This window comes from Equus quagga, chromosome 2, assembly GCF_021613505.1.
Source record: "Equus quagga isolate Etosha38 chromosome 2, UCLA_HA_Equagga_1.0, whole genome shotgun sequence".
Taxonomy (NCBI): domain Eukaryota; kingdom Metazoa; phylum Chordata; class Mammalia; order Perissodactyla; family Equidae; genus Equus; species Equus quagga.
Genome location: NC_060268.1, coordinates 64,886,466 through 64,910,744, shown reverse-complemented (window position 1 = coordinate 64,910,744; position 24,279 = coordinate 64,886,466). Strand labels below are relative to the sequence as shown.

At 46.0% G+C, this 24,279-nt stretch overlaps 1 protein-coding gene across 6 annotated transcripts in view; it reads left to right on the top strand.

The window, feature by feature from the left end:
• The window catches only part of LOC124234302 (GRAM domain-containing protein 2A-like), a 37,408-nt gene that overhangs the window by 2,368 nt on the left and 10,761 nt on the right, over positions 1-24,279 (top strand). For 2 of the 6 annotated variants that reach the window (XM_046651634.1, XM_046651628.1), the window contains exon 1: positions 10,536-10,626. The exons of the other annotated variants lie outside the window; for them this stretch is intronic. The gene's annotated coding sequence lies outside the window, so the exon portion shown is untranslated. Of the gene's footprint in view, positions 1-10,535; positions 10,627-24,279 lie in introns of those variants that run through there. 6 annotated transcript variants of the gene reach the window in all.

Below are 24,279 nucleotides of genomic sequence, written 5' to 3'. Positions count from 1 at the left end.
GAAGGAGGAGGGGCAGGGCAGAAGCCCCTGGGAATGGAGCTTCCGGTGTGATTAAGAACTGCAACTGCCTCCCCAAGGAGCACCTGTCTGCTACAGCAGATTCCAGAAGGAGGGCATTGTTCCCAAGAATAAATGCCTGTACAGAGCAAACTGGTTCCTCCCTTCTCCCACCATCAACTACAAATTTTTATTAGTTTAGAAATGCTTGGTCGTGATGTAGGACTGGAATGTTTTAATAACCTGTGGATTCCGAACCAGTCTTTAAGTCCTTGTCCTAAATTAGAGTTTGCTCAGATGATATTTAAAATCCACCAGAAAATCCCATTGTTAATTTTTCAAATGGACATCAGTTGTCTGGCACTATTTTTTTAAAAAAATATGAAATAAAAAGCATACAAAGAATTAGTTTAAATCAAACATAAATTGCGGGGCTGGCCCAGTGGTACATCAGTTAAGTGCGTGTGTTCCGCTTCGGCAGCCCAGGGTTCTCCGGTTTGAATCCTGGGTGCGGACATGGCACCACTTGGCAAGCCATGCTGTGGTAGGCGTCCCACATATAAAGCAGAGGAAGATGGGCTCGGATCTTAGCTCAGGGCCAGTCTTCCTCAGCAAAAAGAGGAGGATTGGCAGCAGTTAGCTCAGGGCTAATCTTCCTCAAAAAAAAAATAAAAAGCCTGCATAGGTTAAAAAAAAAAACATGAATTGCTTTCCTCCTAATGTGTTGACGTGGCACTTAAATGGTATATTAAATAATTGTCAAAATTTTACTGGTATTTCACTTCATCAGTGTCCCTTTTTTCTCTGACTTAGGGTCAGAGCAGCAGCTGGGGTGCTATGCCTGAGGAAACAATAGTGACTGGTTAGGAGATTGGTTCTCTCTTTCTCTTTTCTACAGAAAAAGAAATTACATATTTCTTTTTTTTTTTCCTTCTAAAGATTGGCACCTGAGCTAACATCTCTTGCCAATCTTCTTTTCTTTTTTTTTTTTCTTTCTTCTCCCCAAAGCCCCCAAGTACATAGTTGTATATTCTGGTTTCAGGTCCTTCTGGCTCTGCTATGTGGGATGCCTCAGCATGGCCTGATGAGTGGTGCTAGGTCCGCACCTAAGAGCTGAACCAGTGAAACCCTGGGCCACTGAAGCAGAGTGCGCGAACTTAACCACTCGGCCACGAGGCCGGCCCCTGATGAGGAAACTTTAAATGCTGACTAGCTATCTGATGATTTTAAGGAGTTACTGTTATGTTTGAGGTGTGAAAATGGTATTGTAGTTCTATTTTTTTAAAAACCTTATCTTTTATAGATGCACACTGAAATAGTTGTGGATGAAATAATATATCTTTGATTTGCTTCAAAACAATCCAGGAGGGGCTAGCCCCGTGGCCAAGTGGTTAAGTTCGCACAATCCGCTGCAGGCGGTACAGTGTTTTGTCAGTTTGAATCCTGGGTGCGGACATGGCACTGCTCATCCAACCACGCTGAGGCAGCGTCCCACATGCCACAACTAGAAGGACCCACAACTTGGAATATACAACTATGTACCGGGGGGCTTTGGGGAGAAAAAGGAAAAAAAATAAAAATTAAAAATCTGAAAAAAAAAAAAAAAACAATCCAGGAGGAGCTGGCCCGGTGGCACAGCGGTTAAGTTCGCACATTCCGATTCGGCGGCCTGGGGTTCGCTGGTTCCGATCCTGGGCTCAGACATGGCACCACTCATCGGGCCATGCTGAGGCAGCATCGCACATGCCACAGCTGGAAGGACCCACAACTAAAATATACAACTATATACTGGGGGGATTTGGGAGAAAAAAGGAAAAAAATAAAATCTTTAAAATTTCCCCATCATCTCATAAACTTTTTTTTTTTTGAGGAAGATTAGCCCTGAGCTAACATCTGCCACCAATCTTCCTCCTTTTGCTGAGGAAGACTGGCCCTGAGCTAACATCCGTGCCCATCTTCCTCTACTTTATATGTGGGACGCCTGCCACAGCACAGCCTGCCAAGCAGTGTGTAGGTCTGTACCCGGGATCTGAACTGGCAAACCCCAGGCCACTGAAGAGGAATGTGCGAACTTAACCATTGTGCCACTGGGCTGGCCCCCTCATAAACGTTTTTGTACCTTTTAAAAAAAATTTTAATAAGGATCCCAGTGAGTTTTATACAATTGGTTGACACATGGAATCTATATATCTATACCTCTACAATCTCATGTAATCTATAGTTCCCCTTCCCATTCCCTTTCTTCTTTTTTTCCCTTGCAATTACTTTTTGAAGAAACCGGGTTATTTACACTGTACTATTTCCCAGTTTGTTGATGTTGTTTAAAACGTTCCTCTGGGGGCCAGCTGGTAGCGTACTGGGTAAGTTTGCACGCTCCACTTCGGTGGCGCAGGGTTTGCAGGATCAGATCCCAGGTATGGCCCTACACACCACTCATCAAGCAATGTTGTGGTGGTGTTCCCACGTACAAAATAGAGGAAGATTGGCACCGATGTTGGCTCAGGGCCAATCTTCCTCACCCTGCCCCCGCCCCCCCCGCCAAAAAAAAATTGTTCCTCTGCCTCCTGTATTTCCTATACGTTGGGAGTTGGATCTAGAGGTTGCTCAGATTCAGGAGATATTGAACACTTGAGGAAGCACGGAAGGTCTGGTTATGTCTCTTTGAGGGATGTTAGCAGCCATTGGTGATTATTTTGTTTAGACCCACTATTTCATTAGGGATTTGAAAATGGTATTACTCTAATTCTATCACTCTTTCATCATTTATTAGCTTGAATCTTTCTATAAAAAGAAATGTCCATTCTTCATCTATTTGGTTACACTGAAGTATAGCTAGTCCTAGAAAGGCAGAATAAATGCTTAACTCTTTCCTTTTATTTACAATTTTTCAAAATAATGAGATGGGTCCTTAGTATCCACCTAAGGTGACCAATGAGTCATTTTTGTATTATTATGATCTCATGGATTTAAACAGATTTGATGTGTTTCAGGCCATTGTAGACATCATGCTTATTGGTGCCCAGATTGTCCCATCTTTGTCCTATCTTCAAGTTGGCTCCCGAGTCCTTGTGCCATGACCTCAGTCTTTGATGGCTTCCTTGCTTTCTGGTGTGATTAGATATTTTAGGCTCATTTGTTCATTTCCTGCCCCAAATCTGGAATCAGTCGTTTCTCCAAGGAGCATCAGTTCCTTTCAGTGGGGCATGGCATTTAGAGACAACCATCTAAGTACCAGGGATGCTCATTGCTAGCTGAGTGTTTATTTTTTAAAGTAATCAGTTTTGGAGTTTATATATATATGTTTTTTTAAATACATCTTTTTTTTTTTTTTTTGCCTTTTTCTCCCCAAAGCCCCCCAGTACATAGTTGTATATGCTTCGTTGTGGGTCATTCTAGTTGTGGCATGTGGGACGCTGCCTCAGCGTGGTTTGATGAGCAGTGCCATGTCCGCGCCCAGGATTCGAACCAACAAAACACTGGGCCGCCTGCAGTGGAGCGCGCGAACTTAACCACTCGGCCACGGGGCCAGCCCCTGGAGTTTATATTTTAAACCCATCTTGTTGCTCATCAAATTAAAGTTGTATTTCCTGTCATTTGGGGAGTCATAGGCTACATTAAAAATCTAATAAAAGTGCAGTAGCATTTCCATACACTAACAATGAACTAACAGAAAAAGAACTCAAGAACTCAATCCCATTCACAATTGCAACGAAAAGAATAAAATACCTTGGGATAAACTTAACCAAGGAAGTGAAGGATCTATACAATGAAAACTACAAGACTTTCTTGAAAGAAATTGATGACGACATAAAGAGATGGAAAGACATTCCATGCACATGGATTGGAAGAATAAACATAGTTAAAATGTCCATACTACCTAAAGCAATCTACAGATTCAATGCTATCCCAATCAGAATCCCAAGAACATTCTTCACAGAAATTGAACAAAGAATCCTAAAATTCATATGGGGCAACAAAAGACCGCGAATTGCTCAAGCAATCCTGAGCAAGAAAAACAAAGCCGGCGGAATCACAATCCCCGATTTCAAAACATACTACAAAGCTACAGTGATCAAAACAGCATGGTACTGGTACAAAAACAGGTCCACAGATCAATGGAACAGAATTGAAAGCCCAGAGATAAAACCACACATCTATGGACAGTTAATCTTCGACAAAGGAGCAGAGGGCCTACAATGGAGAAAAGAAAGTCTCTTCAACAAATGGTGCTGGGAAAACTGGAAAGCCAGATGTAAAAGAATGAAAATTGACCATTCTTTTTCACCACACACCAAAATAAACTCAAAATGGGTCAAAGACCTAAAGATTAGGCCTGAAACAATACGTCTTCTGGAAGAGAATATAGGCAGTATACTCTTTGACATCAGTTTCAAAAGAATCTTTTCGGACACTGTAACTCCTCAGTTGAGGGAAACAATAGAAAGAATAAACAAATGGGACTTCATCAGACTAAAGAGCTTCTTTAAGGCAAGGGAAAACAGGATTGAAACAAAAAACAGCTCACTAATTGGGAAAAAATATTTACAAGCCACTTATCTGACAAAGGGTTAATCTCCATAATATACAAAGAACTCACACGGCTTAACAACAAAAATACAAACAACCCGATCAAAATATGGGCAGAGGACATGAACAGACATTTCTCAAAAGAAGATATGAATATGGCCAATAGACACATGAAAAGATGTTCAGCATCGCTAATCATCAGGGAAATGCAAATCAAAACTACACTAAGATATCACCTTACACCCATTAGATTGGCAAAAACATCCAAAACCAAGAGCGACAAATGTTGGAGAGGTTGTGGAGAAAAAGGAACCCTCATACACTGTTGGTGGGAATGCAGACTGGTACAGCCACTATGGAAAACAGTATGGAGATTTCTCAAAAAGTTAAAAATAGAAATACCCTATGACCCAGCCATCCCATTACTGGGTATCTATCCTAAGAACCTGAAATCAGAAATCCCAAGAGTCCCTTGCACCCCTCTGTTCATCGCAGCATTATTTACAATAGCCAAGACGTGGAACCAACCTACATGCCCAGATACTGATGACTGGATAAAGAAGATATGGTATATATACACAATGGAATACTACTCGGCCATAAAAAAAGACAAAATTGGCCCATTCGCAGCAACGTGGATGGACCTCGAGGGTATTATGTTAAGCGAAATAAGCCAGTCAGAGAAAGACGAACTCTATATGACTCCACTCATAGGTGGAAGTTAACATATTGACAAGGAGATCTGATCGGTGGTTACCAGGGAAAAGGGGGGGTGGGGGGAGGGCATAAAGGGGGAAGTGGTGTACCCACAACATGACTAACAATAATGTACAACTGAAATCTCACAAGGTTGTAATCTATCATAACATTAATAATAAAAAAAAATCTAATAAAAGTGAAATGCTCTCTTTCCAGAAACATGTTCCTTTGTTCAGACACAACAATTTGCCTCAAATTCCAAGAGTTCACAGACCCGCCCTGCACCCCTTGCCTGGCCTCCAGAATTCATTAGACTGTCAACCAGGGTTTGTAATGATGGAGGAAGACTTGAGAGGACTGGAAATAACCAATTGGCCCCATGTAAAAGCAGCGAGTGGGAAAGCTAATGGGTCTTGCAATATCAGACCCAGGAGAAGAGAGAGCAGTAATGCTCATGGCCCAGACTCTGCACTGGTCACACTAACAACGGAGATCTAGCTTTATCAAGGAAGGAACGTAATGACAGTTTCGTTCCTTGGTGAAGGATCGCTACATAGGACAAGGTCCATTCAGGTGTGGAAAAAACTCTAATAATCAGGGCTTCAGTGACATATCTGATGGATGATATTCACATGTAGGCACACATTTTGAAATTCTTTGTGCCTAAGTGCAACTCCACTTTTTTTTCACCCACTCAAATAGTTTCCTTACACCAAGTTCTTTGATATGGATAACACTGAATAAGTGTTTTTTTCTTTTAAGTCTTTCTCAGATACGTAGTCACTATCATATAATAGGAAGAGCTGAGCTTTCACAAAGACCTGGATTCAAATCCTTGCTCCACAAGTTACGCCTGAGTTACTACTAGCTCTGAGGCTCCCTTTCTTCATCTATAAAACAGAGTCACGTCTGACCCACTTCAGAGATCCTCAGGTTGTGAAATGGCCTGGTACAGGAGGTGCTCACCAAAAGTTAGTTTCCCTGCATTGCCTCCAGCTTGGAGAATCTGAGACCATGCCTCTCTGGTGATCCAGCTCCAGCTCTAAGAAAAGCTTGGTCTGTTTTCTTTTCAAGAACCCAACCACTGGGCCACACAGCTGGCCCCCAAAGTTCATTTTTTAAATGTAAACTTTTGGGGCCGGCCCTGTGGCCAAGTGGTTAAGTTCGCGCTCTGCTTCGGTGGCCCAGGGTTTCGTTGGTTCGGATCCTGGGCGTGGACGTGGCACCGCTCATCAGGCCATGCTGAAGCAGCATCCCACAGGCCACAACTAGAAGGACCTACAACTAGAATATACAACTATGTACTGGTGGCCTTGTGGAGAAAAAGGAAAAATAAAATCTTTAAAAAAATAAAAATAAACTTTTGGGGCCGGCCCGGAGGTGCAGCAGTTAAGTGCGCACATTCTGCTTTGGCAGCTGGGGTTTGCTTGTTTGGATCCCGGGTGCAGACATGGCACCGCTTGGCACGCCATGCTGTGGTAGGCGTCCCACGTATAATGTAGAGGAAGATGGGCATGGATGTTAACTCAGGGCCAGGCTTCCTCAGCAAAAGGAGCAGGAATTGGGAGCAGATGTTAGCTCAGGGCTCATCTTCTTCAAAAATAAATAAATAAACTTTTATTTTGAGATAATTGTAGATTCACATGCAATGCAATTATATGACATAATATAGAGATGTTGTGTGTCTTTCACCCAATTTCTCCCAGTGGTAACATCCTGCATAACAAAAACACAACAGCACAAGCAGAAAATTGACATTGATATAATCCATCAACGTTATTTAGATTTCACCAGTTTTAAATGCACTCACTTATGTGTGTGTTTTTAGTTTTGTGTAGTTTTATCATGTGGGGATTTGGCAAAGTTCATTTTTAAAATCAAAGTTTCTTTTTCTGTTGGATTCTGAGGGTTTCCCTGCAAGAAGAATGAGGTTTTAGGATTTTGGAATTTCAGAGGTATCTATTAGTTAACATATTGTGCCCTTGAACAAATCTTTTTTCTTGTCGTATCCTTCTCCTTTCTCCTTTTTATTCTTTTCACCTAATGAAAACAGTTAGTTTATTGTGACAATAAAATTTAGGCAAAGTATACAGAAAAGTATAAAGAAGAAAATAAAAAATACCTAAAATCCCAACTGATGGAGAAAAATGTTGTTAGAATTTTGTTGATCATCCTCCCGACATATATTTTATCATGCATGCTGTTCTATATAATGCTTTTTCCAAGTTGTATAATGCTATCCTTCCATGTTCATATAGCCTTTTTCTTTTTCCCTGAGGAAGATTCTCCCTGAGCCAACATCTGTGCCGATCTTCCTGTTTTGTATATGGGTTGCCACCACAGGATGGCTACTGATGAGTGGTGTAAGTTCATGTCCGAGAACTGAACGCAGGTCACCGAAGCGGAATGCACTGAACTTAACCACTAGGCCATGGGCCAGCCCCGATAGAGACTTATTTTTAATAAATAAGTTTTAATAAATAATTTGATATCATTTTAATAGTTACATAGCCTTCCATTCTATGAATAAACCATAATTTGTTTATGCCCTATTGTTTTTTCTCTTCTAACTACACTTCAGTGAACATTCTTATACATTTAAATTTGTGTCCAATTATTTCCTAAGAATAAATTGTTAGAAGTGGAATTTATGAGTCTGACAATTATCTACACATAAAATGTATATATCTTTTTCACACTGCACTACCACACAGTAGTATGTGAGACTGGCTGTTCACTATGTTGATCAACAGTAGATACTATTCAACTTTTAAGCCTTTGAAATTTAATAAGAAAAAATATCATTTCTGCCTTTTGTTTTTAAGTATCTTTATTGTTTTTGCTGATTTTAAAAGTATTACATGCCTGTTATAATAAGTTCAAACAAAACACAAATTATAGAGTGAAAATCCTCCCATATTTCTCCCCAAGATACAATCACTATTGTTTGATATATATCCTTAAGTATAGATTTTTTAATTTTAAAAATGGATTATATCTTACTAATCTGTACCTACTTTTCAGTAAACAACACATTTTGGACTTTTCCATTTTAACACTATACTCTGGCCTTTTTTTTTTTTTTTTTTTTTGAGGAAGATTAGCCCTGAGCTAACATCTGCCAATCCTCCTCTTTTTGCTGAGGAAGACTGGCCCTGAGCTCACATCCGTGCCATCTTCCTCTACTTTATATGTGGGATGCCTACCACAGCACGGCTTGCCAAGTGGTGCCATGTCCCCACCTGGGATCCGGGCCAGTGAACCCTGGGCCGCCGAAGCGGAACGTGTGCACTTAACCGCTGCGACCCTGGGCCAGCCCTATACTCCGTTCTTTTAGTTAATTAAATAGCAATCTATTGATAAAATACTATTTTGAAAAAAATACTGTTTTCATGTTTCCACTTTCCCCCCATAATTGTTAACCGTATGAATATAAATTTTGCCTATTTGTCCATTTATTTCCTTATACCAAGTTCTGTGAAATGGAGTTGTTAGATCAAAGGATTTGCATTTCTTTTTTTCTTTTTTTTTTTTATTGGAAGGTGCTGGAAATGTATATCTTGATTGTAGTGGTCGTTTTGTTTTTGAGGATTGGCCCTGAGCTAACATCTGTTGTCAATCTTCCTTTTTTTCCTTCTTTTTTCCTCCCCAAAGCCCCAGTATATGTTGTATATCCTAGCTGTAAGTCATTCCAGTTCTTCTCTGTGGGATGCTGCACAGCATGGCTTGATGAGTGGTGTGTAGGTCCGTGCCCAGGATCCCAACCTGCGAACCCCAGGCTGCCAAAGTGAAGGGTGTGAACTTGACCATTACGCTACTGGGCCAGCCCCTTTACCCTTTTCTTATTGACTTGGATGAGCTTATTACATGTTAAAAATACCAATCCTTTGTCAGTTTAAATTTTGATGTACAAAGATTTTTAATTTTTATGCAATTAAATCTTTTATGTGTTCTGGGTTTTATATCTTGCTTAGAAGAACCTTTCCTGATAGTTTAATATTCTCCTTTATTTTACTTTAGTTCTTTATTGATTTAGAAAATATTCAGATGTTTAGTCTGCCAGGAATTTATTTTTGTGAATGGTGTGAGGTACCCCGTCACCCCAATACCATTTATTGGACAATCCATTCTTCTCTTATTTGAAACTGTTTATTACATACTAAACTCTCAGATGCCCATCGATTATGTTCTGGACTGCCTCTTGTGTTTCTATTGATCCATTAATCTTTCCTAAGCCAGTAAATACCGTGCTATTTTAATTGCTCTTGCTTTGTAGTTCTGACATCTGGTAGGGCAAAGCCCTTGCATTAAATTTGGGATAAACTTGCCTCTTTGAAACTTTGAATCTTCCCATTCAAGAACAGAGTTTGTCTCTCCATTTATTCAAGTCTTCTTTTAAGTCATTTTAAAAATGCTTGTAGTTTTCTTCTAGATTTTCTATGTTTTAAAAGTTTATTGTTGGATATCTTATATGTGTTGTTGCCATCTGAATGAAATCATTTTCCTGAATATATTTTATAACTTTATTGCAGGCCTACAGGGAAACTATTGACTTTTATGTTGCTCTTCTAACCACTAGACTAATAATTAAGTCCATAAGAGTTCATCGTGTCTATCCCCGTCACAGCTCTGTCTAGCCCAGTGCCCAAATATAAGAATATCTGGGCCACTTTCTTATGGTTTTTCAGTTGATTGTGTGTGTCCCCTAGGTAATCTTCCTATCTTTCAAATAATAATCATCTCTTTTTAATGTATAAACCTTTTATTTCTCTTTCTTGCCTTTGTGCAGTGGCTAGAACCCCTAGAATAATGTTGAATAATAGTAGTGAGAGCCAGCATTCCTAGGGGTTTTCCACCAGTTAGACAATCTGGAGTTCTCCCTGGAGGAGGAGGTCCCAGGCCCCAGCAAGCTCCTTAAGACTAGGTCATTGCTTAGGAATCTGAACCCTTAGCCGAACCACAGCTTGGGGGAGCAGAATTGGCTGGAGCCTGTGGCAGGGCTCAGAGCCTGACTCTGCTTGGGGAGTCCCACATCCAGGCCAGCTACCGGGTTTGGTGCTGGGCACCAATCCAAGCGGGCTTGTTTGGGGGACGGCTCCCTTTTCAGGGAGGCCGGGATGTGCGGGCGCGGCGTCTCTCCCAACAGCGCTCCCTGTCTGCGCAAGCTTTTGCTCTGACGTCTCAGGACCCACCAGCCCCCACCAAAGGGTGGGCCGGGGCCAGGCAGGCGGGCTCTCTGGCGCCGGTCCGCCGCCTCCGGGAGCTGGCGATGAGTGCCGTGCTGGAATTCTGGGTGTGGCTGGTGACCCCGGGCTTCCCAGCCCTTCCTGGAGGCAGGCGCAGAAAATGGACTTGGGATTTGCGGGCTGCGGCAGACACGCACCAAGGGTAAAGGAGAGGCAGGTGAGGATGGCTGGGCAAGGGTGAGGCTGCGAGCAAGGACAGCACCCCTGCCTCTCCCCGACGGCAAACAGCCTCCTCAGGGCACCAGGAGAGGAATGTACAGTCCCTTCTCCTTCCCATCCTCCGCGGTCTTTCACTGCGAGGGAGGCAGGATCCGAGTTTGGTGTGGCGCTGAGCTGGCCAGTGACCTGGGTTTCCGGCTGTGCTCAACAGCATCCTCGCTTCTGCTCAGAGGCCTGTCCCCACTGTCCATCCCTGGGATGAAGTCTCCAGGCTGGGAGAGAGGTAGGAGAAGGCCGTTAGCACCCGAGTCTGGATTCAGATTCCCACGAGCGCACCAAAGTTGTCGCGGCTAAAGTTACCGATCCTCTCCGTGGTGCTCAAGTCCAGACTGCCTCTCCTCAGTCTTCCTTCCACTCCGGCTCTCAGCAACTTCACTGCTTTCCCATTCCTCCTTTTTGAAAACTCCTTTGGCTTCCACAACAGCCTCTACACCTGGTATTCTCCCTCTTGAGGCACTCTCTCCTCATCTCCTTGGGGGAACTCCTCTCCCTCCTCCACACACTCGTTTAATGTTGTGGTTCTTCAAGTCCCAGACTTCTTTCCTTCAAGATATAATTCATACACCATTAAGTTCACCCTTTTAAAATGTGCGATTCAGTGGCTTTTAGTGTATTCCCAAAGTTGTGCAACCATAACCCAGAACAGTTTCATCACCCCAAAAAGAAACCTTATCTGCATTAGTCACTTCCCATTTCCCCCTCCTGGCAGCCCCTGGCAACTACTAATCTACTTTCTGTCTCTATGAATTTGCCCATTCTGGACATTTCCTCTACATAGAATCATACAATATGTGGTCTTCTGTGACTGGCTTCTTCCACTTAGCGTAATGTTTTTAAGATTTATTCATGTTGTAGTATGTATCAGTACTTCATTCCTTTCTATGGCTGAATTATATTCCACTGTATGGATATATCCCATTTTGTTTATTCATCAGTTGATGAGTATTTGGGTTGTTTTCACTTTTTGGCTATTATGAATAATGCTGCTATGAGTATTCTTGTACAAGATTTTGTGTGGACATATGTTTTCAGTTCTCTTGGGTATATACCTAGGAGTAGAATTGCTAGATCATATAGTAACTCTATGTTTAACCATTTGAGGAACCACTAAACAGTTTTGCAGAGCAATGGCACCATTTTACATTCCCACCAGCAATGTATGAGGGTTCCAACTTCGCCACATCCTCACCAACACTTGTTATTGATTATAGTCTCCTAGTGGGTGTGAAGTGGTAACTTATTGTGGTTTTGGTTTGCATTTCCCTGATAACTAATGATGTGAGCATCTTTTTATGTACTTATTGGTCATTTGATATCTTTCTTGGAAAAATGTTTATTCAAACATTTGCCTTTTTTTTTTTTTGTGCTGAAGATTTGCTCTGAACTAACATCTGTTGCCAATCCTCCTCTTTTTGCTGAGGAAGACTGGCCCTGAGCTAACATCTGTGCCCATCTTCCTCTACTTTACATGTCGGATGCCTGCCACAGCATGGCCTGATAAGCAGTGCCAGGTCCACACCCGGGATCCGAACCAGCAAACCCTGGGCTGTTGAAGCAGAGTGCACAAACTTAACCCAATGCCGTCGGCCGGCCCACATTTGCCTTTTTTTAATTGGATTGTTTGTCTTTTTAATGTTTGGTTGTAACAATTTAAAAAAATTTTTTAATTATGGTGGAAAAAACCCACATAAAATTTAACATTTTAATCATTTCCTAGTTAATTTTTACAGTTCAGTAGTGTTGTGTATTCGTATCGTTGTGCAGCCAATCTCCAGAACTTTTTCATCTTGTACAACTGAAACCATGTACCCATTAAATGACTCTCCATTTCCCCCTCCCTCCAGCTCCTGGCAGTCACCACCCTACTTTTGTTTCTTTGAATTTGACTGCTCTAGATGTGTCATATAAGTGGAAAAATATAGTATTTGTCTTATTGTGACTGGCTTATTTCACTTAGTATAATATATTCAAAGTTGTGAGAGTTCTTCATATATTCTGAATACTAGTTCCTTATCAGATATATGATTTGCAAATATTTTCTCCCATTCTGTGGGTTGTCTTTTCACTTTCTTGATGTTATCATTGGCGGCACAAAAGTTTCTAATTTTGATGAAGTTCAATTTATTTTTTTTCTGTTTCTTGTGCTTTTGGTCTCATCTTATGAGACCATTGCCTAATCCAAGGTCACAAAGATATACATCTATGTTTTCTTCTAAGAGTTTTATAGTTTTAGATCTGACATTTTTTAGTTAATTTTTGTATATGGTGTGAGATAGGGGTCCAAATTAATTCTTATGATGTGGATATCAGCTGTCCCAGTGCCATTTGTTGAAAAAACTATTCTTTCCCCTGTTGAATTGGTCTTGGCACTCTTGTTGATAGCTTCTCTTCTTTACGGACCCACTTTCCCTGGAGGATCTTCCTAGCTCCTCTACCCATTCATGGACCAATAACTCAGAAATTTATCCCTCTTGCCTGGACCTTTCTTCTGAGCTCCTTACTCATATATAGCTTGACAGCTCTACTTAAATGTTTCTCACACATGTTCAAGACTGAATTCATAAATGTTTCCTCCAAATATGCTCTTTTTCTAATACATTTTTCTCTATTTTGCCTCGCAAAACAGCAGTATCTTACTTGCTTAAGCCAGAAATCTGAGTTATATTTGACACTTTCTCCTTTATGCCCCATGTCCAGTTGATCACCAGGTGAGGCTCTCTTTAGAAATATATACCCTAAATCGACCCCTGGCCCTTCATCACCAGTGCCACCAAGTCTGAGATGTCATCTCTCTGTTGGAACACAGTCTTCTAACTGATCTGTCTCCGTGGAAAATGAGGAGATATTTACATATACAAAAGAGGAGAGAGTTGTAGGGCGGACCCCCATGTATCCATCACCCGGCTACAATAAGCCTCAACATAAGACTGTCCCTATTTCATCAGGACTCACCCTCTATTCCCCCAGTCCCCCTCCACTGGATTCCTTTGAAGCAAATCTATGTATCAGAGTGATTTCTTTAACACACAAAGTTGATAGTGCATTTCCCTGTTTAAATCCCTTCATTGGCTCCGCATTGCTTTTAAGATAAAGACCAAAAACCCTTACTGGGGTTCACAGGGCCCTCCATGATCTAGCCCTGCCACCCTCTCCAGCCTCATTGCTCACCACTTCACTACTCACCTCTACCATCCAGACATAAAGGCTCTGTTTATGTCCCTCATATACACCACATACTTCTGGCCTCAGAGCCTTTGCACATGATAACCCCTCTACAATGACCCCTCTCTAACTGCCTCCAACTGCCACCCCCCGCCCCCGCCCCGATATGATTAGCATCCATTGGCTATCAGCTCAAATGCTGCTGCTTCTTCAAGGAAGTCTTCCCCACTCTCCCTGATAGAGGTCCTTCTAGGACGCTGTGCTTTTACTTCATAGCATATATTACACAGTTATAATGATGTGTTAATTTTTATAAATATTTGTTTCATGTCTGCCTCTCCCAACAGGCATTTTGGGGATAGTAGCTTGCCTCATCCCTCTTGGTATACACAGCATTAAACGCAGTGGAGCGAATAGCAGGCATTCAGTTGGTGTTTGTAGGAAGGAGGCAGAGAGGCCGGCAGCCCTTTGAGGACTGTGCTCCTGCCAGCCTCTGCTGGGATAGGGTCCCTCTGACCACAGAGGGCCAGTGGCCAACTGCTGTTCACCCAGATCCTGGCTCTGCTTTGTTTTTCCCTCAGACAACATTTGTTTTCCCTCAGGGCTGAGACTGTCTTGCCCCTTTGCAGAGGAGTAGCTGAGGTCCACAAAGAGAGAGTGGCTTCCCGGAAGCCCCTCTGCAGTGAGAGGTACTTCCAAGCCTGCCTTCCTGTCTTCCTGCCCCCATGCCCAGGCTCTTTAAGGACCCTGAGCCTCTGAAACCTGCCTGTGCCCTGAGAAGAGCCTTGTGGGTCCACAAAGCCAGAGTGATTCTGAGGTGGGTGTCGCAGGGTGGCTGGAGTGAAGTGTGTTGGATAGTATCCACAGATGGACAGAGCTGACTTGTCCCAAGTGTAGCCACACCCACTGGCAGCCTGGAGTGGCGGCGTCTGAGCGGCTGAAGCTGTCTGTGGGCCCTCCCATCAGCAGGCCTGGCAGAGGGTGGCCACCAAGAGCACAGGGGTGCTCTGTTTCTTAATGAATGCAAGTCTGTTTTTAGACCTGAATGACCAGCTTCTTGTCTGGAAACAGCCAGGCCCCAAGTGGCCTGCCAAGAAAAAGTGGTCTGTGACCAGGTCCAGGGCTGCCAGCTCAAACAGATGCTGCTATAGCAGTGGGCACTACGGGATGAGGCTAGCATCAGGCAGGCCACTCTGCAGAACCAGCCGCTGCTCTATGGTGTGGTCTGGGCCTCATAGGAAATCCTGGATATGCCCCGGAGCAAAACTTCCTGGTTTCAGCTGTTTGTCCCGTCTGTCTCTCTAGTGACTGTTCTCACTCTGCAGACCTTTGAGCTCTGGCCAGGGAGGGGGCAGCAATTGCAGGCCTCAAACTCCTCATGGAGGGAGGAAAAGAGAGGGTGGGATCCTGAGCGTGGCTGGGCCTGAGCTGTGGGAGTACCTCTGTGCCCAAGAGGGGTGGGAGGTAGCCACTGGGTGTGGCCCAGGTGTAAGAGGGCCCTGCTTGCAGCCCTCTCTGGCTGTAGTCCCGGGAAAGATTCAGTCATGCAGGACATGTATGAAGTTTTGTGGGTGCAGTTTGGGGCCCGGTAGAACCGCCATCCCTTCTTCCCTTCGGGAACTACACCTCTAGTCATCCTGCAAAGGACATGATGGGATGTGGGCCCAACTCAGCTCTCAATGGTGCTGGCAGGGGGAGTGAGGCTCAGTGGGCAAGGCTGTGAGGGCCGGCCCCCTCCCCAGGGCTGGGCTGTGACCTCTCAGAGCCTCACAGGTCTTCAGGGCAAGGAGGGGATTTCCCCCATTTCATAGAGGAGCAAACTCAGTGAGAGGTGACTGGGGGCTACTCAGAGGGTCAGGGGGGCCAGAAGCAAACTTGAATGAGTTGCTCCCACTCCAGGTCTTGTGTCTGTGTCCCAAGGCCCCAGTGCTGCTGAGCAACCTACACAGAGGAGCTTTTCAGCTGGGAGCATTTGTTTATTCAATGTATAGTTATTGAGGGGCCGGCCAGTGGTACAGCCATTAAGCGCGCACATTCTGCTTCGGTGGCCCGGGGTTTGCCAGTTTGGATCCTGGGTGCGGACATGGCATCGCTTGGCAAGCCATGCTGTGGTAGGCGTCTCACATATAAAGCAGAGGAAGATGGGCATGGATATTAGCTCAGGACTAGTCTTCCTTAGCAAAAAGAGGAGGATTGGCAGCAGTTAGCTCAGGGAAAAAAAAAAAAAAAAAAAATAAAAAAAAATATATATATATATAGTTATTGAGCACTTGCTGTATGCTTAAACCTGTTCAAGGCACTGGAGTAAGAGAGGAATAAGTCAGTCTAGTGGGGAGACAGCCACATAAACAGGCAGTGCAGCAACAGAAGATATCTGAGCAGACTGTGTGTGGACACAGGGAGGGAGGGGTCTGCTTACCCTGGAGGCGCAGGTTGGCCAGGCTTCAGGGAGGACAGGGACTGGGGGATGAGAACAAGGGGGGCGCCATCTTGGGCAGGAGCAGGTTAGCTAAGCAGTGTCCCGGCAGAGCTGGGACAGGCAGCTCGTTAGCACGCCTCCCCAGTGCAGGAGAGGAGTGAGCCTGAGCATTTGCTCCTTTCCATGCCCATGCGGAGCTGGGCCTTTCTGATGTGCTGAGAGAGCCCAGGCCTGGATGGAAGGTCAGGAAACAGGGAAAACGAGGACTCGGGACTTTTAACGAGGGCTGGTCCAGTCAACCAAGCAGCTAAGTGCTTGGCTGACTAGTTCTGGGCTCCACTGAGCCACCTGGGCAGTGGGGAGTGTCTTGACTGCTGAGAGTGGGAGATGGGGCCAGCCTTGCTCTTGGCCCTTCCTGCTCCCACTGGATGGGAGGACCCAGGGGTTTCTGAGATCCCTGTAGGTGGGAGTTCTTGTTAGCACCAAAGCTCAAAGGGGTCCTTGTTCAGGCCGGATCCAGCCACCCCCAGAGGGCTGGGCCAGCCCACATCTCCTCCTGAGCAACTAGCTCTCCCAGTTTGTTTGGTTCTTTGAGTAGAGGAGATAAAGGCTTGTGGGGTGGGGCTCTGAGCTAGGGAACCCAGAAGTGTCCTTGCATGGTCATCTCAGCCTGAGAGACTTCTCTTTCCCTTCTCCAGTTCTCATCTACTAAGTGGGCCTTTGGAGAGAGCTGGGGCCTGGCCCTGCCACCAGGGAAAGCTACATGAGAGGGCAGAATTCCAGGGCCCTCAAGCCCTCCAGGCAGTGTGCCACAATAGAAAGAGTGCACATTTTCAGCCAGACTGGAGTTTGAATTCGAGCTCCGCTACTTTGCAGTTCAGTGGTCAGGAGCAAGGTGATTTACATCCCTGGGCCTCAGTTTCCTCATCTGTATAATGGGGATGATGCCATCTCCCTTGCAGAACTTGAGCTGAACTGAGGAAGGATCAGAGGAGATCATGAGCCAGATTTGTTTAACTTCCTCCTCCCCAGGGGCTCCCTCAGCTAATAGGGCTTGACTTGGTTTGAACAGAGTCCTCTTCCTTTCCTGGTCCTGAAGGCTCATTGAGGGTATGATATGACCCAGGCTTGTGTGTCAGGCAGACCTCCATGGATTCCTGGCCCTGCCAATGACTGTGTGGGCAAGTCACTGAACCCAGCTGAGCCTCCCTTCTCCACCCATGAAATGTAAGTAGTGTCACCTGCCCCACACTAATGGCCTAGATGACATCACATGTGTTCCCTGGTTTGCAGTGTTTGGGCAAACCAGGTATGGGTCGGGCTTGGGGTTGGGGCGGGGTGGGGGGACGCGGTTCTTGTCTTGCTGCAGGTGCTGGGGCACTGGGAGCAGAATGGGAAGTTAATGGGCAGCCAAAGGGAGCAAACTCTCTCTGCTGTCCCAGACCAGCTTGACCCATGGCCCCTGCTTCTCTCTGCACCCTGTGCCCTCTGCCTTCGCTCTAGCCCCAGTACCTGGTGCACACACAGATTCTGCTCCAGCATACCTGCAGCTGTGTCCTTCCTGTTCACTGCATTGGGCTGCACACCTCCATGTCTCGTATTTCCTAGTTAGGATTCATTAGAAAGGGAATCTGATGGGCCAGCTCATCTTTTCACTCCGAAGACGCTGCTGGTGGCTCACGGATGGCTTTGCTTGGGTCTGGAGCATACCTGTGGCTCTGTCAGTTGTGGCCAAGATCATTTGGTACAAACTGTGACGTCTTGGGCAGCAGGGCCTCTGGCCCTTCAGATCCCTCTTCATTTCAAAGGTGCGGCAGGTGGTAAAGGGACACTAAGCACATTCCTGGCCCAGGTGTTTTCAGAGCAGCTCCTGGGAAGTAGGGTTTGTGACTATACTGAGCGCCTGCCCCTCCCTGAGTCCTTTTCCAGGGTGGCTGAGTGAGACAGCTGGATTGGAGCCCAGCATGTGACCCCCCCCCCCCAACTCAAGGAGCCCCACTCCCTTACACTCAGTTTGGAATTCAATCATGAGATTTTTCTCCCCTTTCTAGCCAATAGAAAGGGCAAAGCAGTTGTCCTAGCTATGGAATATTAGCTTAGAAAATAAAAAGTGAGGTGCAGCTTCTGTGTAAGAAACACTAGAATTATTTTTTGCAAAAGAAGATAACCTTTTATCTTCAAGTTTCAGCATATTGATGATGAGCCTGACTATCCACATTATTCCAGTTTCCCTTTGAGAGAGGTCTTGTCAGTCAGCTTCTGGGCTGTGTGTTGGGACTGTGTTCCCAAGAGAAACTAGGGAGGCTCTTGGGAAGGACATGGTGTGGTTCAGAGCCAGCCTCTGCCACATGGAAAAGCTGGCCTTCTTACTTCCTTGGAACGACCTAGTGAATGTGCTCTGTGTCCCTAACAGATGAAGGAAATCTCTATTAACAATGTGATTCCTCGTCTTGCCAAGGATGTTCCTGGAAATCCACAGGGGCCGGGTGAAGGCACAGGAGGGTCAGGGCCCTAGACTCAGAGCCCAGGAGGGAGGATTGGCCTTGGAGACCAAGAGGTATGCTTCTATCTCTGAGCCACAAAGAGAGGATGGGTGCGGGCAGGGTTCACCCAGTGAATTCTTAATGCTGGCTGTGGGTTTCAAGTCACCTGAGAGCCTTTAAAAGCCTGAAGCTGAACATACGCCTACCTTATGGCCCAACAATTCCAATCCTAAGTGTTTACCCATAGAAATGAATACTTGTGTCCACAAGACAGGCACTGGAATGTTCATAGCAGCACTTTCATAACAAGCAAAAGCTGGAAACTGCCTAGATGCCCATCAATAGTAAAATGAATGAATCAAGTGTATTATGTTCATATAATGGAATTCCAAATACTAGTGAAAATGCACAGTTTACACTACGTGCAACACTGGATGAATCTCACAAATGCATTGCTGAGTAAAACACATAAAAGAGCATGTACGGTGTGATGCCATTCATAGAAAGTCCCCAGTGAGGCAACGGCAGTCTGTGCTTTTGGAAATCAGGGTGATGGTTGTCCTTGAGGGTGGGGTGGGAGGGGGCAGTGAGACTGGGACGAGCAGGAGGAGCTTCTGAGGGGTGGTTTCCAGGGATGTTCTGTTTGTGAAATGCATTGAATTGTACATTTATTTTACATGCACTTTTCTATGTGTAAATTATACTTCAATAACATTTAAAATATGTAGTTACCCCCAGAGATTCTGATTTAATTGGTCTGAGACGGGACTTGGGCATCATTTGGTTATTTAAAAAGCTCTGCAGGTGTTTCTAATGTGTACCCAGCAGGCTACACATTAGTGTTAACAAGTGGGTCTCTTCTCTGAAGTAGATGGTGAGCTGTGTGCTGAGTGAGAGGTGGGGTGAGGTGAGGCAGGGGGAAGCTGGGGGAATTTGGAGCAGCACCAAGTCCAGGCCGCTGAGCCCCAGTGGCTGATGTTCCTTCCAGGACAGATGTCCATTCAGCTTTGACTCTAGATGGCTACTCCCATGGTTTCTGGGTTTGTACTCTCGGGCCTGGTGCTAAGACACAGCTCACTGTGCTGCGGCCCAGTGTCCTGGCTGACTGTAGGAGAGGGTGGAGCTTCCCTGGTCCTGGCCTTGAAAAGAGCTGGCAGGACCCACAGAATGCTCTAGTATCTCAGATGTCCATGAGGAGTCAACTTGGGAGAGAGTGGGTGCCTCCCTGGGGGAGGAGACATCCATGGGGACCCACCTGTGACCATGAAGGCCCAGCTGGCTCAGGCTGCTAGGCTTGGCCAAGCTTTCTGTTGCATCATCAGCCACGGCACTCCTACTGCCAGAGGCTTGGAGGAGCCCTGGAGGGAGGTTGGCCCTGGGGTTAAGAAGGGTCTGGTGTGGGGAAAGGGGCTGGGTAAGCTGGAGGAGTGTTGCTTGGGCATGTGGCAGCTCAGGGGGAGTGTGGCCGAATGAACACTTCAGTGGAGGCAGCAGGGGCCCAGCCTGTGCTTTCCTCCAAATACCCCAACCATCCAGTCTGGGCCACTGTATCCTCTTCTATATGTCTCTCCCTCCCACCTGAGCCACCCCTTTGGTCAGTCAACCACACGAATTGAGTACCTTGTGGTGCTGGGCCAGGGTTGTCTGCCTACCAGCCCCCTTCCAGCTAGGGCTCCTGGAGGGCAGGGCCATCTGTGGATGACTCCCATCAGCTCCTGTTCCCAGGCCCTCCCCTTCCTGCTGGGCATCAGGTGTTCTCTGTGCCCCTTTATTTCCACTGCCTTGCTTCTGTTCTTCCCTCCTCCCTCTGGGAGTGCCATCATCTCTCTCTCTCTGTCTCCCTCACTCATTCATTTAGCAAACACTGGGTGTCTGCTGTATGCTGGGGATACAGAGATGTGTAAGACACATGCCTGGTGGAGCTCAGAGTCAACTGGGGGAGGCAGATGTGTAAACAGACAGACGTAGTCTTGTGTGGTAAGTGCTGGGGCAGCAGCGTGAAAGAAGGGACAAGGGACCACAGAGGAGGGACTGACCAGCTCTGTAGGGGAGAAACCGGGCAAGGCTTCACAGAGGAAGTGACCTTTGAACTGGAGCTTGAAAGACAACCAGAATTCCCCCTGGTACATAAAGCATGGGAAGGAATTCCAGGTGGAGCAGACATGCAGGGATGAAGGGTGAGGAAGCAGAGGGGTGAGGAAGCAGAGGGGTGAGGAAGCAGAGGGGCTCGGCTGAGCAGCATGGGTGAGGCTGGAACGGGAAGCAGGAAGCCCAGCTGAGGATGTCAGAGGGAACTAAAGAAGGAGAGTCAGCAGGAGTGGAGCAGGATCAGATCTGGGCCCCAGATGGCTCTGTTGGTGGTGTGGATGCGGGAGTGGGCCAGGTGTGTAAGGGCAAGGCTGGGGCAGGGTTAGTTAGGCTGTTGGTAGCATGCAGGAAAAAGACAATGGTGGTCTGCGCTGGCATGTGCAGCAGGAATGGAGAAAGTAAACAGTACATTGGTGAGGTTCTCAGGGCCTTGGGGACTGATTGGTTGCGGCGGTGGGGAGTAGCATGAGTCAAGGATTTAGGTAACTGGAGGATGGCGCCTTTCAGGGATGTTGGGTGCCCAGAAGGAAGCAGGTTTGGGCAATGATGCTGAGCTCACTTTGATGGATTCGTCTATGGGGCAAGGACGAGGTGTCAAGGTTAGAGATGTAGATTTGGGAGTGTCTGCCTGTGGGAGTATTTTGAGCCTGGGGGAGGCATCCAGAGCAGCGTGTACGTCAGGTGTCCTGCGGGGCCTAGTCCATGAGGTCTACAGGAGGCAGCTTGACTCTTGCATCTCTGGCTTCCCTGCTTACTGCCTCTTTCTCCCTCTCCTCTCTGCCTCTCCTTTCTTGATGGGCCCGGCTCTTATCCTGACATCTCCTGGTGCTAGCTGCCTATCCCTGCCCTTTCAGCAGCCCCCCAGGCTGGGCAGGCCCCATACCGGGCTCATAGTGTGATAAGCTGAGTAAGTATTTGTGGAAGGAATGAAGGAATGGCAGGTGGCCTGAGTTCCCTCACTGGCCAGTGAGGCTTGAGGACAGAGCAGGCACCTGCTGTGTCCTCTGGCTAGCCATTCCTGCTTCAGACCAGGCTCAGCAAGGTGAAAGCACCTCATCTGAGTTTTCCAACCTCTACCCCCTTTAATGTCAAAGATACTGGGTGTCCCCTACCCCATCCCTCTCATGACAATAATAATATTTTTTGTGGCTTTTATTGAAAAAAACAGATATTGGGGGGCTGGCCCCATGGCTGAGTGGTTAAGTTGGTGTTGTGTGCTTTGGCGGACCTGGGTTTCACCAGTTCAGATCCTGGGTACGGACCTAGCATGGCTCATCAGGCCATGCTGAGGTGGCATCCCACAAAGCAGAACCAGAAGGACCTACAACTAGAATGTACAACTAGTTACTGGGGGCTGTGGGGAGAAGAAGGAAAAAAAAGATTGGCAACAGATGTTAGCTCAGGTGCCAATCTTTAAAAAGAAAAAAAAGAAAAAGAAAAAATAGATGTGGATTTGAGGACCTCTTGATGTTAACTCCACAGTCTGTACGTGGATGTGGGATAGGAATGGACGGGCAGGGTGTGTAGTTCACAACTCACAGAGGAAGAGCAGCTAGCTCGAGGAACTCTATGTGGGAATGGACAGAGGCTGCCAGCAGGGTCGGGGGGCCCAGGCTGAGCCGTCCTGGTTCCTCACTTTCCAGTTCCCTGCTCATGAAGCCTCCTTCCTGGCTCTCTGGATGGGGTCCAGCTGGTCCTCGGGTACCCCTACCACCACCCCGCCTGACAGGTTCCTTTGGTGAATGCTTGATGACCACTTCACCCTAGACCTTTTTATCTGGCATTGCTCCCATTTCTTTATTTTCACTCATCTAAACAAATGCAAACACTATGGGGGGGAAGACTAATTATAGCAGAAAGTCTGAATTGAAGATAATTTTGAAAGCAGTGCATTTTGGCCACAGGGAGGGTCTCTGTACCAACAGCATTATCAGGACAGCCAGGAGGGACTGGCTCCAATGGATGGACATGAAAGAATGGCTTATAACCATCCTGTTGATCACAAGTAAAGGGATTTCTTTTAGTTTAAAAATATTTGAAAGTCCTGTGTTCCCAACTGACTCCCGTTTATTGTTTATTGTTTTCTTCACAGATATGCTGTGGGCAGTGGCCACAGCCTTTTGTTATTCTCATGGTCTGTCTCTCCTGCAGCCTCTGTTCTTTATCTCACTTACACTGTCTTCACACAGTCCTTCCTCAGACATGCCGAGTGCCTGCTGCATGATGGCATTGCACCGGGCTCAGGGGGTTCAGGGATGGAGGAGGCAGTCCCTGATGTCCTGGAGCCCCTGGAGATGGACAGTTAGAGCACACCACACAGCGTGACAGTGACATCAGGGTGCCATGAGTGCCTGCAGCAGGGTCCCCTCAGTAGGCTGGGGGAGGGCCGAGGGAAGGCTCCCCTCCCCGAGAAAGTCACATTTGGACCCAAAGATGAGTTTGGTTTGGAATGCATGCAGAGGCATGATTATGGGAGCCATGCAAGATCAGAGTCCTATGCAGTCAGTAAGGCTCAGCTTCCTTTTCTCCAGGAGCCCTTCTGTGACTCTTTTACTCCATGGGATCTGTGTGTCCTCTGAGCTCCTGCAGCCCTGACAACATGAATCATACTCTCCAGTGCCTGAGTGACAGGCTCCCTGCCTCTGAAACCACAGGACAAGCTCCTTCTCCTTGGGGTCCTGTTTTATTTCTGGTCCTCCAGACCGGAGTGTGTCCCTCAGCGGAGCCCACGCCCTTCTCGTTCCTGGTGGCCCAGTGGGCTCAGGGGCTGCAGGGCTCTGAGGTTTGACTTGGACCTCCTCCACCTTAAGGGCCTCTCTTATCAAAGCACTTACGTTAAGTAAGGAGCAGAGAGAAGGAAGATAAAAATAAACACAAGTACAGCAACAATACCAGACAAAACTAAAAGACAAATGACAAACTGGGGAAAATATTTGCAAAAAATGATAAAGCAAGGATTAAATATTCTCAATAAAGAATTTATACAAATCAAGAAGAAAAACATGAGGATCCTTACAGACAATTCACAGATGAAATTCCAATGGTTAATATATATTTGGAAAAAATTGTTCAACCTACCAGTTAGCAGAAATAGAAATGAAACCAATTTATTTTCACCTATCAAATTTTCAAAGGTGAGAAAAAGACAATACCAGTCTAGGGCTTGGATGTAGCGAACGGGCACCCTCATATCATGCTGATGGACGTGTTAACTGGTATAGCATTTGGAAAGCATTCTGGAAGTGAGTCTAAAGAGTCTGAGAAAGGTTCATTCTCAATCCACTGATTTCACTTCTGAGATTCTATCGTGGGAATGGACAGTGACATGGGGAATTTCTCATGAAATCATGTTAAACAACAAAAGTAGGGCGTAGAAACTGTGTGATATATAATCCTACTCACATAAAGTATATATTTATGCATAAATATTTTCTTTGGG